The sequence below is a fragment of the Sciurus vulgaris genome (genome assembly GCF_902686455.1).
Source record: "Sciurus vulgaris genome assembly, chromosome: 11".
Classification (NCBI taxonomy): domain Eukaryota; kingdom Metazoa; phylum Chordata; class Mammalia; order Rodentia; family Sciuridae; genus Sciurus; species Sciurus vulgaris.
The window spans coordinates 57,946,220-57,964,169 of NC_136472.1; the positions used below are offsets into that span (position 1 = coordinate 57,946,220).

The window sequence follows — 17,950 nt, forward strand, 5'->3', positions numbered from 1 at the left end:
TGCCCTCTTTTTTTAGAATTGACTCATTCCAGCAATGTTTTTGTTTTGTTTTGTTTTGTTTTCGAGGTGGGGGTTTTACAATGTTGCCCAGGCTGGCCTCGAACTCCTGGGCTCAGATGATCTTTCTGCCTCAGTCTACCAAGTAGCTGGGACTACCAGTCATGCACCACCATGCCTGGCTCAGTCTAGCAGTTTAAATAAAATGCATTTTCTTCCACCTAATCCTCTTTATTAATAGAGAGGGGATAAAAGATATAATTAGGTAGAAAGAGCAAGGGACTAAGAGTCAAGAAGCCTGAACTCTGCTAATGTAAAGAATTCAGGGTGTTCATGGAACTTGGAAGAAAGAACAAAATCACATAATTATTTTCACTGACATCTTATTGAAACTCAGCATTTCATTCAGGGTCTCCCCAACTTCTGCTCTATCTTTCCCCTCCCCTTACCTATAGTTCTTCAATTATTAATGCAGACAAGAAGCTATAGTGTATTAGCAGTTCTTATGACTTTCACCAATAGAAATCACAAACATTTTCTTATTGCTTCTACATTTGTTGCAGGTATCTCAAAATATCATGTATTCTAACTACTATGTCAAAATTATGGTACTTAATAGATGCACTTAAGATCTTAAGATTTCATGTGTCAATAAACACAATTTTCACAAATTTGTTTCCTAATATTCTGATAATGGTATTTCAATAGACTTTCTTTCCTTTGGATTCTTGCGGGGGGGGGGGGGGGGGGGGTCATTGTTTGTTTTGGTATGGGGGATTGAACCCAGGGGCACTTACCACTGAGCCATATCCCCAGCCCTTTTTATTTGGAGAAAGGGCCTTACTAAGTTGCTTAGGGCCTTGCTAAGCTGCTGAGACAGGTCTTGAACTTGTGATCCTCCTGGCTCAGCCTCCCAAGTCACTGGGATTACAAATGTGAGCCACCATGCCCAGTCTTAGGTATTTTTTCAAAACATCTTTATTGAGAATTGATTAATTTGAAGTGTACAAGTCAATTGCTTTAATATGTCCTCAGAATTATACAACCTTCATTATAATCTAAGTTTAGAACATTTTTATCATCACAGAAAGAAAATTGGACCATTAGCAAGACTTCTCACTCTTTCCCTTCACCCTCCAGCCCTTTCGAACTCAGTTCTTTTTATTGCCAAGTAATATTCCACTGTAAGGACATACCATATTTTGTCTGTCTATGTTGATGGACATTTAGGTTGTTTCTACTTTTTAGCTATTATAATGCTGTCATAAACATTTGCACGCAAGTTTTTATGTGGATGTATGCTTTCTCTTGGGTTTATACTTAGGAGTAGAATTGCAGGGTCATGTGGTAACTTGTTCAAACCTTTGAGGAACTGCCAGACCATAAAAGTGGTTGCACCATTTTACATTACCACCAACAGTGTTTAAAGGTTCCAATTTAAAGATTCCAGTTTCTCAATGTACTTTCCAACTCTTTTATTATTTTTTTTATTATAGCCATCTTACTTAGTAAGTAGGAAGTGATATCTCATGTTGGTTTTGATTTGCATTTCCCTAATGGCTAATGATGTTTAGCATTTTTACATGTGCTTATTGGTTGTTTATGTTTTCTTTGGAGAAAGAGCTATTCAAATCCTTTGCCTTTTTTTTTTTTCCCTCTCAGCAATAGAAATTGAACCCAAATACTGGTGCACAGATGCTCTACCACTGATCTACATCCCCAGCCCTTTTATTTTTTTAGACAGGGTCTTGCTAAATTGCTCTGGGTAGCCTTGTACTTAAAATTCTACATCCTCAGCCTGCTGAGTAGCCAGGATTATAGGTACGTGCCACCCATCCAGAACTTCACCCATTCTTTCTGTTATCTTATTATTCAGCTTTAAGAGTTCTTTATATATTCTGAATACAAATTCCTTATCAGGTATATGGTTTTCAAATATTTTCTTTCATTCTGTGGACTCCCTTTCCACTTTCCTGATGGTATGACTTGCAGCATAAGTTTTGGAGGTAGTATAATTTATTTTTATTTTATTGGTTGAGATTTTGCTATCATATCTAAGAAGTTATTGCTTAGGTGATGGTTGTACAACTCTGTGAATATACTAAAAACTATTGAATAGTACACAGCAAACAGGTGAATTGTAAAGTATGTGATTTCATCTTTATAAGAATTTTTTTTTTAAGTCAAAATCCTAAAGATGCACATGCCTGTAATCGCAGCACCTCGGGAGGCTGAGGCAGGAGGATCGCAAGTTCAAAGCCAGTCTCAGCAAAAGCGAGGTACTTAATCAACTCAGTGAGACCCTGTCTCTAAACAACATACAAAATAGGACTGGGGATATGGCTCAGTGGTTGAGTGCCCCTGAGTTCAATCCCTGGTACAAAAAAAAAAAAAAAAAAAAAAAAATCCAAAAGATAATAGAGAGACCATGGAAACAAAATGATGTACTCCATTTGTGTACAATGAATTAAAAAGTAGTCTGTAAAAACTTAAAAAATAAAAAGAGATAATAGAGAAAAATCCAGATCTTGGTATCATTGCTTGACCTTCTCTATACAAAAGCCAATAAATTATTATTGTTTTAAAAAACATCATTTTCTAAAATTAGATCCTGGTGTTGACTGTGGAACTCTGTAAATATTACTAAGAACAAATGAATTGTGTATACTTCAAATGGATGAATTTTAAGCTGTCTTTAATAAGGCAAAAGAAACTATTGCCTAATCCACAATCATAAGATTCACTCCTATGTCTATGTTTTCTTCTAAGAATCGCACAGTTTTAGCTCTCACACTTAGGTCTATGATGCATTTTGAGTTGATTTTTGTATGTGATTTTAGAAAGGGGTCCAATTCATGGGCTTTATTTTATGCTCTTAAAAAACATTATTCCAGGTCTGCGCCTGCGCGGGCGCTGGCTCGCGGGCTCGCTCGCCGCGGTCGTGTGGCCGGGCGCCCGCAGCCATGGAAATCCAGTAATCAAAATTGACTCCAGAAGAAAGAACCTGACAAACCAGTAACAATGGAAGAAATTGGGAAAGTTGTCAAAAAACTATCATCCCTCATACCACCAGGCTCAGCTGGTGTCACAGGTTAAAAAAATCCTTCATGAAGACGAAAGATCTTAAGCAATATGATGGATTCAGAAGCTCATGAAAAGAGGCCACCAATCCTTACGTCTTCAAAACAAGACATCTCCCCTCACATCACAAATGTCGGTGAGATGAAGCATTACTTGTGTGGCTGCTGCGCAGCTTTCAACAACGTAGCCATCACATTTCCCATCCAGAAAATCCTGTTCCGACAGCAGCTCTATGGAATCAAAACCCGCGATGCGGTGCTTCAGTTGAGGAGGGATGGATTTAGAAACTTGTATCTTGGAATTCTTCCGCCATTAATGCAGAAAACCACCACCCTGGCACTTATGTTTGGTCTGTATGAGGATTTGTCTTGCCTTCTCCAGAAGCACGTCAGTGCCCTAGAGTTTGCAACCCGTGGAGTGGCGGCAGTACTTGCAGGGACAACAGAAGCCATTTTCACTCCATTGGAAAGAGTTCAGACATTGCTTCAAGACCACAAGCATCATGACAAGTTCACAAACACTTATCAGGCTTTCAGGGCATTGAAATGTCATGGAATTGGAGAGTATTACCGAGGTTTGGTGCCCATTCTTTTCCGCAATGGATTCAGCAACATCCTTTTCTTTGGTCTTCGAGGTCCCATTAAGGAGCACCTGCCTACCGCACGACTCACAGTGCTCATTTGGTCAATGACTTTATCTGTGGAGGTCTGTTGGGTGCCATGTTGGGATTCTTGTTTTTTCCAGTTAATGTTGTAAAAACTCGCATACAGTCTCAGATTGGTGGGGAATTTCAGTCTTTCCCCAAGGTTTTTAAAACAATCTGGCTAGAACGGGACAGGAAACTGACAAATCTTTTCAGAGGTGCCCATCTGAATTACCATCGGTCCCTCATCTCTTGGGGCATAATCAATGCTACTTATGAGTTCTTGCTAAAGGTTATATGAGAGGAGTCATTGGTGAAGTGCCATGTATCAACTAAATAGACCTAAGAATGTAATTTGACTTTATTACTAATTGGCTCAAATATAAGTTCGTGTCACTAAGTCCAGGTTGCATGAATTATGGGCAAAGTTAATTTCCTTAAGCCTCAACAACAAAAATAAAACAATAAAAAGTTTCAGTAGGAACAAAAAAAAAAAACAAAAAAACAAACAAACAAACAAACAAACAAACAAAACATTATTCTGGGAGGGAGTACATAGGCTTCTCTAGCCTACAAGGCAATCTACAGCAGAGGAAAAGAGAACTCTTGCTCTAGAACTTGAACCTTTATTTCTCTGACACTGTTTCCTTCTGGAAAATATATGGGATTGAGTTGGGAAGACCCTTCTAGCCTTGTGGTGGCATTTACTGGGCAGATATTGTGGGTGGAGAGCAATGACTCTTAAGAAAACACCTCAAGTCTCTGATACCAGTTATATTCTCCACCAAAGCAAGCCATTGTCTGGGGATTACAGGAGGGCTCAACCAGAACTTTGAGAGAAGTGTGTCAGGGGTAGAGGTGACACAATAGGGGAAGGAAATATTGTCTGTTGAAAAGCAATCAATTGCCTTCAACAAGTTCCCAACAAACTGGAAAGCTTGTTTTGTTGATACAGATTAATGCCAGCTCTTGGAAGGTAAATAAGAATAGGCAAAATGAATGGATAATAGACATCCCCATATGAGAAAGGGGATTGTTTGTACAAAGTTAGCAGGAGAAGTAATGCTAAGTATGAAACTTGAGTCATTATCACTGAAGTCACCAAAGGGAATCAAAAATCTGGAAAATACAATCAAATCCTTACTTTTACAACTGTAAAAGTACTCCTACAATTTTCCAAAATTGTTACTCTGCATTATTTCCTTTTTTAAAGAAAATGTCATGGAAGTTTTTAAATATAGATTGTTTATGTCTCTCAAAATTAATGAAATAATCGTAAGTTAGCACCAAGTTCTATAAGCCATGTGATTGTCTGTTGCACTACAGTTCTTTCTAGAATCTATTTCTATACAGAATATTGACAATTACAAAAAGGCAAAATGTATGTTTTCAAAAGTTCCATTAAATATGGAGTTTTTAAAAGACCATGGGATATTTCCAGAAAAGCTAGCATGGTCTCCTGAGGTTTATGACCTAGCTACTCTAATGCATAGACCATGCTAACTTCTCCATGGGTTCGCAAATTTTCCATGCATGTGTTGACATCCTTTTAAATTAATAGTCCACTTTCTTATGAAGTGGGGATGGGGTGGGGGGGGGGGCATGAATCCTAAGAGAACCCAAAGTCAGGAGTCCTACTTTTCTCTCCTTTGTACTTATTTCTCAGGTTTTTCCCTGTTCTAAGAGGTACCAACACCAAGGGGAAGAAGAGCACGGACAGTGAGGAAGCAAAGTCAGAGCTCGTATGAGCCCTGCCAAGTACTTAAGGTCAGCTTGGAAGGAACTGTCAGTGAAAGGACAAGGAAGCTGAACTGCTCTCAAGCCAGCTGAGCTGGATGGCAGCCAATTTCTATCTCTCTCTTTTTTTTTTTTTTTTTTTTTTGGTACTGGGGATTGAACTCAGTGGCACTCGACCGCTGAGCCACATCTCCAGCCCTACTTCATATTTTATTTAGAAACAGGGTTTCACTGAGTTGCTTAGGCCTCACTTTTCCTGAGGCTGGCTTCTTTGAACTTACGATCCTCCTGCCTCAGCCTCCCCAGTCCCTGAGATTACAGGCGTGCTGCCACCACTCCCAGCACTATCTCCTTCTTAGGCCAGAAGAGGAGCTCTCCACAGTTCTGCGTATCCCTGCACTAATGCAAAATCGCTCTGTAGAAACAAGTGAAAAGACTTTAGGTGAAAAGACTGAGCCAGGTTTCAGCAAGGGGTTGAGGGGCAGAGAACAGAGAGGACAAAACGAGCTTACAAGTTTATTTGGAATGAATGAAAGTAAATAAAGTCTTCTTATTAATGTAGGACCAGAGTTGTGCAATCTGGTCAAAGGGTTTTATGCAAGGATGCCATATATGTGTGTGTAATATATATAAATCTCATGGTGTTGGATAAAGTACAGAAAAACACAGTTTTGTTATTTATTTATTTATTTATTTATTTATTTATTCATTTATCAAGGATTGAGCCCAAGGGCACTTAATCACTGAGTCACATTCCCAGCCCTTAAAAAAATTTTTTTTTAAATTTTTATTTTGAAACAGGATCTCAATAGGTTGCTTACAGCCTTGCTAAGTTGCTGAGGCTGGCTTTGAACCTGAGATCCTCCTGCCTCATCCTTCCAAGGGAGGAAATTATCATTATATACTAAATCATAACCTTTCTCATTTCAGCAATTTTTTTTTTCCTTTTACACTAGAACAAGGGAATGACACTCTCATGTTTTTGCACCCTTGCCTCCAATGGACAAAGAAAAGTAAATTTCTTTTCACAGAAATAAAATGTACTATAAAAAAAAAGGAAAAGAAAAATATCAGTAAACCAACATCGTATGACTTATTCTAAAACAGATTTTCTCTAACAATTGACATCTAACTCCATGTATTAGTTCCTGTTTTGCTTTCATAAATTTTTTCCTCACATTTCCTTTCTGGTGGGAATAGTATTTTACGGTTCTGTGATTAAGTCAATTGCAATCCATCAGGTATCAGTTATCAGTTAGAAAGTATGTGTCAAACTGAAAAAAATGTTTATATCCAGAAATGACAAACTTATTTGCTCTTTCTGCATTTGGGTGATCTCAGCTTATTTGCTGGAAATGTGCATTGAACCGTTAAGTGATATCATATCTCTCCTGAGACATAATCTTTCAGAAATGCCTATCTAGTTCACTGTTTTTCACAGAAGGAAGAATCCTGAGGATCGGGTCCTACCGGGAAGAATGCTACCCGAGGTGGCCTGAGATACTATGTCTGTATGTAACAGTCCCAATTTTCATGATCTTAGCTGCAAGAAGACAAGGTCACAGCACAGAAGGCAACTTTGTACACTTGTGAATGAGGGAAAAGCAGAAAACACATAGGGAAACTAAAAACAAGGGAGTGAAGATCTGATCAGAGCTGGATGGGTGGAGAGGGTCAAGGGAAGCATTTCAGTTCTGAAGCCACAAGTGAATCCCAAGCCAGAGTGCCCCTTTAATGTTGGCTGTTGAGAGAGGGTCAGCTGCTTAGAGTAGACACCCACAGATGACTCCAGGCTAAATGGTACAAGTCACTACATAGATCAGATCTATTTTTATTTTCTTTTATATATTTCCATTTTTTAATCTTGGTGCTATGATTTTTTAAATCCTTTAGTTCTTCCTTGAATGGGTCTTGCTTTTAAGTTCTTCCTCACAGTTTTAGCTTCCTTCGGATTTTTTTTTTTTTCTTTTTCTCTTCGAGAGCTCTCTAAAAGCTAGCACTTAGTAGAGTTTACCCCACTTTGTTCACATAGTCTGTAAAGCAAGACTTTATGTTGGCCTTGATTTCTCAGATCTCTAATCAACTCTGCAGAACATAGAACAACTTGCACCAGGAATAATAATAATAATAATAATAATAATAATAAATAACAGTGAGCACAGAAAAGTAAGAAGGAGAGTGACATGAAATCATAAGCTTTCATTTGAAAATATCTGTTCTGCTCAACTGAAATGCATCCTTGGAGATCAGTTACTAACATCTGTCTAGGTGGAAAAAAGCAAAGCCATAAGGAAATTCTGCCTTCAAGTGTTAAGTCTGCTTTTGTGGATTACCTTCTGTTGAAATTCCCACATACAAACAAACATTTGAAAACAATGGCTGCCACTAATAAGATTTCCAAGGGTACCTTTTAAACAGAGTAGATTTGTTTTCCTATCACAACTGCCTCAGAGCGTTCCCACTTAAATACATGTATGGCTATTTTATATCAGCCATTATGCATTTTTGTTTGCTTAAGTCTTGTCAATGAGTTATTTTAAAAAATATTTTTTGAAATTACCCACACCCCAAACAGTAGAAATGCTCTGTGTATACAAATGCTCTGGTAAGGCACAGCCAGGTACTACTGGGTGTAGGCACAGGACAAACCGCATGGTCTGCCTTGGCAGCCCTGTCCTCACCTGCAAGCTGCCCACACACACTCCTTTCCAAACGGCACTTCTCTGATGCCAACTGGCTGAGCTACTGAGAGGAAGCCTACGGTGGGTGGGGGAGGTGACATGGATAAATATTTTATAAACTTAACTTCAAGCTTAAAATTTGATTTACCCTTTCAACCAAATTCACATTAGAAGTTCCACCTCTTGGGCTGGGGTTGTGGCTTAGTGGTAGAGCACTCGCCTAGCATGTGTGAGGCACTGGGTTTGAGCGTCAGCACCACATTAAAAATAAATAAATAAAATAAAGGTCTTGTGTCCATATACAACTGAAAAAAAATATATATATAAAAAGGAATATATATAATATATATTTATATATTTATTTATGTATATAAATATATATATACATATATATTATATATAAATATATATATATATATATATATATATCTTAAAAATCTAGGACATTCAAGAGTTAAAGGGGTATGGAAGCTGGTGCAGCCCGGGGCTGTCATCCAAGGCCAGCTGAACATGCAGCAGGAAGGGTTTGGTTCTGGCTAGGCTACAGACAAGACATCTGGATGCAGGAAGGGTCTAGAACGCCAGAAGCAGCTTTGCTTTTTGGTGTTAGGCTTCATTGAGTCCAGCCTGGGAGAGTATTTGGCTTAAGACTCAAACTGAGATTCTTCTTTGAAGAGGGATTTGATATTTTGAATTTTATATAAAACAAACATCATATATATATATATATATATACACACACATATATATACATATATATACGTTCTTGGTAAAGGTTATGGGAGCAACAATATACACAATTAAATGTACTTAGAAAAGGATGCAGACCAGATTCATTAGATTTCTAAATACATAGAACCTGTTGTCTTTAAATAATTTTGCTAGCAATCTGGATAAGTTGCCTGAAAAAAAAATTTTGGTTTCTATATTGTACTTCTCTTGTTACTCTCATGAAGAATTTTTTTTTCCCTTACAGGTCACTTGAAAAAGCAATTTTGCCACAGTGAAATTGCTTTTAGGTCTTTAAAATTCTTTTCCTTCTCCATTTTTATTTTATATTTACTTATATTATATTTATAATTAATTGCATTAGGCAGAATGTTGGACCAGTTGTAATGCCTTTCACAGAAAATTTTTCTTTACTAAAACTAGAAAAAAATGCAGGGAAATTATTGAAAATTCCTACTCTATATTGCTCCTGAATATACACTCTGGAAACCACCTACTTTAAAAGACATGATCTATTCTTTTTTAGCTATAGCATTCTATTTTTTATTTATACATGTAATTCTTAACAATTAAAGAAAAAAGACAAATGTAAATTCATTTACACAAAGTGGGAAAAAAGAATATTATCCTTAAGAGACTTCTCACCTTAAAGAAGAGAAAATGCACACATCTTTCTGGGTATGAAAAATCATTGGTAAGGGAAGGGTATTTTTGTTGTCACACCCCCCCACCCACGCCCCGCCTGCTTCTCCAAAGCATTAATTGCCACCTAGCAGCCCAGAAAGGAATTGCATCTTAGCTTTGGATAGAATTCTAGAAACCATTAGCTGTAAAGAGGCACACTACTTTTAGAGTGATCAATATCTTAGAAATTATTAGCCTACTGGTAGACTAGGGATTAATTTTTTTCTCTCTCATCTTGAGAAAAGAAAAGGAAGTAAAACAAGTGAAAGTGTTTGGCTTATGTATAAAAATACTTTCCATCATAAAATGTATGCTCTTTTGTTACCTTTGCCACCTTAGCAACAGCCCAATGAAAAAGAAATTCTGAAGACATCCCTGATGCTAAAAAAAATTGCTGGTTGTGACCCATCACAGGAATAAATACTTGCTTTTAGTACAGAAAGCAGTTTTCCAAATAATCTCAGAATAGATTTCTAAAGAAATGAAAGCAAAATATTCTTTGTTGTTGCGAGTACAGTAAGAGGTTCATTTTTTTAAATGAGATATTTTATAAAGAATACAATAATTTCCAGTTAAAATTATTATTCAGATTTATTAAAGAAAGGTGTCCTTGGGCTGGCATTGTGGCTCAGTGGTAGAGCACTTGTCTTACATGTGTGGGGCACTGGGTTCAATCCTCAGCACCATATAAATAAATAAAATAAAGATATTATGTCCGTTTACAACTAAAAATAAAGAAGACTTAAAAAAATTTTAAAAAAAGGTGTCCTTGATTCAAACCCCACCAACTATATATAATTTTTTAGCAGTCAGCCACCTTGAATGTTAACACTTTAAAGGGTATCTTCTATAATTATGCTTCGTAGACTGTGGCAGCTAACTAAAAGTACATCAAAGTAGTCAAAACATATAAAATCAAAATTAAATATTATGAAAAAGGTGGGTTTGCTAAAAGTATAGCATTTCAGAGATGAGATTTGAGTGGGGAGAATACAATTATGGTTTGTCACTCTATCTAAATAATAGGCATTGCTACTATTGTGATTGTATGAGTATGTATTATACTAAGGCAACCAGCAATATTTTGGAAGACAAATGCTTATTCCAAAAGTAGCAAAAATAATAGCTAATATTTATGGAGTACTTACCACATGCAGGTATGAGCACTATAAATGAGAAATTCTCCAAATCATCACAATAATCATCAAACATACCAGCCAATGTTATTTCTATTTTACAGGTTTCATCAACACCACCACCACAAAGATTCGAAGAGGTGAAATAAGTCATCAAAGATCTCCAAACTTATAAGTAAGTAAGCTCAACTATTAACCAAATTCTTCTTTAATATTGGAGTGTCGCAGCATTCAATCCTCCAAACTTTTATCTGTCTCTTCTCACTCTAGTCTCATGGCTCTAAATAACTTCTCTACAAAGGTGACCCCAATTCTGGATCTCTAGCCTAGATCACTTCACCAAACTCCAATTCATATGCTAATCAACTACCCCATATTTCCACCTGGATGTCTAATAGGCATTTCAAACTTGAAATGTAAAAGCCATATTCATTATCTTTTCCCCAAAAATCTATTCCTCCTGTCACTTCAGTTATTGAAAACTCTATTCTTCCATTTGCTCAGGTCAAAACACTGGAATTTGAATTCTCTTTGTCTTCACACCACATGCAAACCATTATCAAAAGACTGTTGGCCTTCAAAATATATCCATAATCCAACTACTTTCTACCACCTCACCATTACAACTCTGAACCAGGATATCGCCAACTCTCACTTGGATTGCAATAAGAACCTTGATCTTGTTAGCATGCCTGACCCCCTGTAGTCTGTTCTCAACACAAGTATCAAGATCTTTTAAAAGTGTTAGGCATGACATTCCTCTGTTCAAATTCTTCTGTTGACTTTATATCTCAAAGTCTTTATTACAGACTGAAGGTCTACAACATCTGTAATACCTAACACATCTCCTCCCTGATTTCATTCTTTTTCTCAGGAATATTTGTCTGTTTTGTTTACATAGATATTCTTGGCGTCTTTCTAATAATGCTTAGCATAAAGTGATGAACAAATACTTGCTGAATGAATGAGAAATATCTGATTCCAATCCCCACCCTTTTCAATACTTCTTATGCATAATTTGGAGGCACTGTGAGAAGCAGGCAGTGGGCTGGACTCTTCAGAGTGGCTCTTATATAAGAGCCTCACTTGGGCACCAGAAAAAGAGATATTTGGTCTCTTGGGGTTTTAATGATTTTTCAGCTCCTCTAAGCATGACTTAGGGATTTTGGCTCAGGATATACCCTGATTCCTAACCAGTAGTTGCAAAATCGATCAGTAAGAGTATTTTGTAGGAAGAATAATCGAGAAAAACTTTTCTGAATTAGAGACTGCTGTTAGTTATTTCAGGATTTTTTTAGAATTAAAAAAAAAAAATCCTAATAAGAGCCAAACTGAAAATCTCCCATAGACATGTTTTATTGTTACTCAACCATCAAGATGACATTCTGTAATAATTGCTTAATTTCTGGAAAAAAAAAATTTCTAAACAACTCAAGTATGCCAATGGCTTTTGTACAGGCCTCCCTTGGTCACATACAGAGAGAGGAAAATTATACAACTTAGATGTAACTCTAAATTATTATTCTTCCTAAGTATGTCTATTAACTCTGATTTGCCCTGTTCCAAATGTTGCCTCCTACCAGAAGAGAACCTTAGCATCCGAATAGCTAGGAAAAAAAGAAGGTAGGAGTGGGTACAGACAAGCCTAGTTTAGAGTGAGCTATGTAAGAGCTATGAAGTATTGACCAAATAAATTATCAAAGTCATATGATGGAATACCTTATAGACATTTAAAAGTATGGGACATGAAGAAATGTTTGTGGTACAATATTATTAAATTAAGTTTGGCCTTAAGCTGTTTCATACATATTTTAATTTTGGCCTAATGGTTTCTTATGTATATAATGAATTGTTATATAACCTGTAAACAGATTGTAGCTTAATCTGAGAGTATATTCTTTCAAGCAGCAACCAAGTCTCAGCTAATCATAGTTGTTAAACCTCTAGCCAATCAGAGGCTGAAAGCTGTCCCCGACACACAAAAAAAGTGATCATATAGGGCAAATGCCAACAACAACCAACAGGTTGCCTTTTCTCTAGCTATAAATATAACTAGTACCTGAGGTGGGGTGGAGCTTTGTGAAACTTTATGATCCAGATTACTACCCAATTCATGAATTCTTTGCTCAGTTAAACTGCTAAATTTAAAATTTTCCTTTAAACACGTAAAAGCAGGTTAAGGGCTGAGGCTATAGCTTAATTGGTAGAGTGCTTGCCTTGCATGCACAGGACCCTGGGTTCAATACCCAGCAAAAAAAAAAAAAAAAAAAAAGGCAGGTTAAAAAATAATCATGTCTCTTGAGAACAAGATCTCTTTGTAGCAGTTTATTTTGTGGACAATCAAATAATCTGAGGTAATTACTGGTATTTCTGCAATAACTAAGACCTTAGAAACTTTGTACAATCCTGAATGTAAAGGAAATGCTCAATGATAATTGAGATTGAATTCTCTACCTGCATGGCAAAATGGGAACTCAGATTCAAGTTAATATAGAGAAATGAAATATTTCCATGGAATGAGAATCACACCCACAATATGTGCATGAGCAAACACATAAACATACACATGCAACTAGAAAATATATTCTTGGGATAATTTTCCTCCCTTCTCTAGATTGATATTTGAGGGGGAAAATTACTAATATTCTAACAGTGATTTTTCTCTACTTTGTGGATTATAGAGATATTTCATACCATCTCTGTTTGAAAAAAAAATTAAATGTGTTTTATATATTTTTTAATTTTTCATTTATTTGTTCTAATTTGTATATGACAGAATGCATTTATACATTTTGATAGATCATACATAAATGGAGTATAATCTCTCATTTTCCTGATTATACATATTTTTAATCAGAAAAAATATAAAGCCCACTGTAAGCTGAGTTTTTGCTTTTTTTTTTTTCTTCTGAATACTTGAGCAGGTACAGGTAGAAAACAAGGAAGGACATATGCCATTAACTTAGGTTCTGTTTTCCAGTTACTTCAAACCTACCCGTATTTTTTCCTAAAAGTATAATAAATATAATAAAGATATATAAATTCAACTTTAAGAGGTTAAGTTTACTTCACAGAAAAAAGTATTAAATACCTCTGTATCCTGAGAAAATAAGTAATAGTATCAGTTGTTGTCCAAGAATGAAACGGTGCACTCCAAAGAGGAGATAAGAGAGTATAATAAGAACATGGGTAAGCAAACAAGAGATGGCACTACCATCAACAATCAGTGGCCAACACAGAGGGAGGAAGGGTAAGTAAATAAATACTGATCTCACTCTCCTACTGTTTTCCCATTTCCTGCTGGTGCCTTCATTAGCTAAGCTTAACTGAGAGTGGAAGGGACTCTACTGATGCAATCCCTTAAGAGTGAAGTAGATCTACAGGGGCAAGCAGGAATATTGAGTACAATAACTTTAAAGAGCAAGCAACCCATAACTTTGCTAATTTAAAAAAAAAAATCTGCTAGAAGAGTACTGGAAACAAAGTTTTGCACTTCAACCTTTGGTACTATGTAATGTACTTGGAATTATTACTACAACTATTAAACTATTAACTATTTATTCACTAACTTTTAACTAAAATTTATCGGGAGCACCACGTTTGACACATTAGATGTATACACAAAGGGAAATGTGATACAGTTCCTGTCTTCCAGATGCAGACAACATGTATATATGGAAACAATATGCAAAGAAATAAGTGCAATTAAGTATTATATGGCACTGTCTCACTTTTGCCATCTATTTCCACATTCCACAGTAAAATGGAAAACCACCAAACAGAAATTGTCAATTAAGGGGAAAGGGGGCTTCTTTTGCAACTTTAACTGTCCACACTTAAGTCAGAAAAAAGTTGGAGTTTAGAAGAGTTTGAGTTTTTGGTGTGCTGTGAATGGTCATTGCTTTTGCCTAACCTTATGCTTAGGGAAAGAGGCTTTTTTCACCTCCTGGTGTTGAGGATTGAACCCAGGGCCTTGAACCTGCTATGCAAGTGTTCTACCACTGGGAGCCATTCCCAGCTCCAGAAAGAAGCTTTCAGACTTTAATGGACGTTTGATATATGGTCCCTGGAGCTAAGGGTTGGGGTTCACAGTGGACTAGTATCTGGCTCATATCTGAGGAACTCATTCATTTGGTACTTACATAGTGAGTTCCTACTATATGCCAGGCTTTGTTCCACATACTAAGAATATTTCAGTAAAATTTTTTAAAGCAAAAAATTCTTGCTTTGGAATATCTATGTGATTCCCTATTACATATTTACAGCCACTCCCAGCTTTTACTTAAGCTAGCTTCATTAGGTCTCTTTGTATTCAAAGAGTTCCTTCTATGAAAGTAACAATAATAAGATATCACCATCTCTATTGGCAGGGAACTCTTATAAATCAATAATAGAATGACTAAAACAATAAAAAATTAAGAAACTAAAATGACAATTCACTGAAGTAACAGCCAATAAATAAAATAAAAGTTTTGTTTACTAGTAATCAAAAAAATAAATATTAAAATTAAAATTAGTAAGGTTTTTTCTTTTTCTATCAACTTAAAGGTAAAAAGTACTTAATATCCAACATTGGTGATGGTTTGATGAAGGTGAAATATCAGTACAATTAAATATAAATTGATGTAAAACATTTTTTTGCAACTTAGCTATATTTATCATAATTATAAATATGATCCTTGACTCATTATTCTACTTCTATGAATTCATTAGAAGGTGGCAATCAGGAAAATACATAAAATGTTACATGTACAAGAAAATCATTACATTATTTTTATAACAGCAAAACTTGGAAATACTTAATTTCTCATCAATGAGAAAATTGCTGTATTTCCACACAATGGACAACTGTGAAACTACTGAAAATAATATAGATCATTATTTGTAAACATAAGATGGCTGTAACTTTTTATTTTTTTTAATTTTAGTTGTAGATGGACACAATACCTTTCTATTTTATTTATTCATGTGTTGTTGAAGATTGAACCCAGTGCCCCACACATTCAAGGCAAGCACTTAACTGCTGAGCTACAACCCCAGCCCTGGCTATAACTTGTTAAATGTGTTAGAGGTTTCAAGATGGCGGCCTAGAGGGTGGCTGCATTTCATGTTGCTCCAGGACTCAGGATTCAAAAGAGGAGATATTGAGACGCTTGAGACCAACTCAAAGCAGCCGGGTAACTCTCACCCGTTGGGAAGGCGTCCCGGATGGGACGGTGGTCCCGGAACGCAGGGAACTTTGTGAAGTAGAGCTGCCGGCGAGACACCCCTCCCCCCGCTGGAGCAGTGAACGCGGACAACTGGGAGCGCCATAAAGGAGGCCGCTTGGCACAGCGCTGGGACTCAGAGCAACCACTGGGGCTCCGGCGGCTGCCCAGGGGAGGAGTGGCGAGGAGAGCTGTGTGGACTCAGAACACCGGGGCCTGCCCTGAGGAGGAAGAGGAGGAGCATGGCCACTTGGATTCGGAGTGACTGCACCAGAGATACAGGCGGTTGCCAGAGGAGAAGCCGCGCGGCGAGCTATTTGGACTCTAAGCGACCGCTTCTGAACCCCGGGGCCTACCCTGAGGACGAGGAGGAGGAAGAGGAGCGCGGCCGCTTGGATTCGGAGTGACTATACCAGAGCTATAGGCGGTTGCCAGAGGAGGGGCTGCGTGGCAAGCTGTTTGGACTCAGACCACTTCTGAACCCCGGGGCCTGCCCGGAGGAGTAGGAGGAGGAGGAGGAGGAGCGTGGCGGGTCGTTTGGACTCACAGTGACTGCATTAGCGCTCCAGGCTGCTGCTCAGAGGAGAAGGCGAGTAGTGAGTTGTTTGGACTTAAAGTGACAGCTCCTGAACACAGGGGGGCTGCCTGGAGGGGAAGCGCGGTGGGTCGCTTGGTCTCGAGTGGCTGCACCAGAGCTCTGGGCAGTTGCCCAGAGGACCCGTGCAGCGGGTCACGTGGATTCAGAGCCACTCAGAGCGACCGCTTCTGAACACCCGGGGGGTTATTTGGAGAAGGAGGAGGAACGGGGAGGGTCACTTCGACTCGGAGTGATTGATTGCCCAGGGCTACGGGTGGTTGGTGGGAGGAAGAGGCGCGCAGTGAGTTTCTTGGACTCCTAGTGACCGCTCCAGAATACTGGGCGGCTGTCTGGAGGAAGAGGTGTGCGGCGGGTCTCTGGGTCTCAGAGCGATTGTACGGGGCCCCAGGTGGCTTCTCAGAAGAGGGGCCACATAGCCAGGCGATTAGAAGCAGAGCAGGGTCCCAGGATCTAGGAGGCTTCTGGGTGGAAGAGCCGCACAGAGACAGGCTTAGGGGCAGAGCGAAGGTTCCAGGACTGCGGGCAGATTCTCTGAGGAGGGGCAGCCTAAGGAGATTCATCTGCGAAGGGTGAGGCTCCCAGGCCCAGGAGGTAGGGCCGGACCCTGGGAACTTTGCAGAGGAAGGCAGCCCAGCCCAGGCGGTAGCTGTAAATTGAGGGGAACCTCTAGGAGGGAATTGACCAGCGACACCTCCCCACCGGGTGAGTCTTCCCTGCCAGGTGAGGTTTCCCCACAAGGACGGTAAAACCAGAGACTCAGGCCCAAACAGGCCTTGCCTCAGCCCGCAGCCTAGGTCCCCTTTGGATGACCATTGGTCAACAAGTGGAGGCACCTCTGCCCACTAGCAGGGATTATACCCCACCTGAAGGCCACCACTCCTAGAGAGGCAGCTTCCTTGTGGACCACCGCATTATCAACTTCCTCCAAGACTTCAGCCTACTGAAGGCTAAGGGAGGATATATACAGAAATCTTCAGGGACACTGTAAGTCAATAGAAGAAATCTGCAATATCTCAGCGGTCCACTGATACCTGAACAATATGAGAAAAAAAGGAAAGAAAATGCTGCAAACAAATCTAGATGTTACATCAATAAAACCCAATGACAGCATGGCAGAAGAAATGACAGAAAAGGAGTTCAGAATGTACATAATTAAAATGATCAGAGAAGCAAACGATGAGATGAAAGAGCAAATGCACACACTGAATGATGAGATGAAAGAGCAAATGCAAGCATTGAATGATCACACCAATCGACAATTAAAAGAGCAAATACAGGAAGCAAAAGATCATTTCAATAAAGAGTTAGAGATCTTGAAAAAAAACCAAACAGAAATCCTTGACATGAAGGAAACAATAAACCAAATTAAGAACTCCATAGTAAGCATATCCAGTAGGATAGAACACCTGGAAGACAGAACCTCAGACATTGAAGACAAATATTTAACCTTGAAAACA

At 38.3% G+C, this 17,950-nt stretch overlaps 1 pseudogene across 1 annotated transcript; it reads left to right on the forward strand.

Moving 5' to 3' along the window:
* The first annotated feature begins 2,948 nt into the window (after window positions 1-2,948).
* Window positions 2,949-4,100, forward strand: LOC306638617 (mitochondrial nicotinamide adenine dinucleotide transporter SLC25A51-like; annotated as a pseudogene). The gene has a single exon. The product of its transcript is annotated as a mitochondrial nicotinamide adenine dinucleotide transporter SLC25A51-like (transcript).
* The last annotated feature ends 13,850 nt before the right edge of the window (window positions 4,101-17,950 follow it).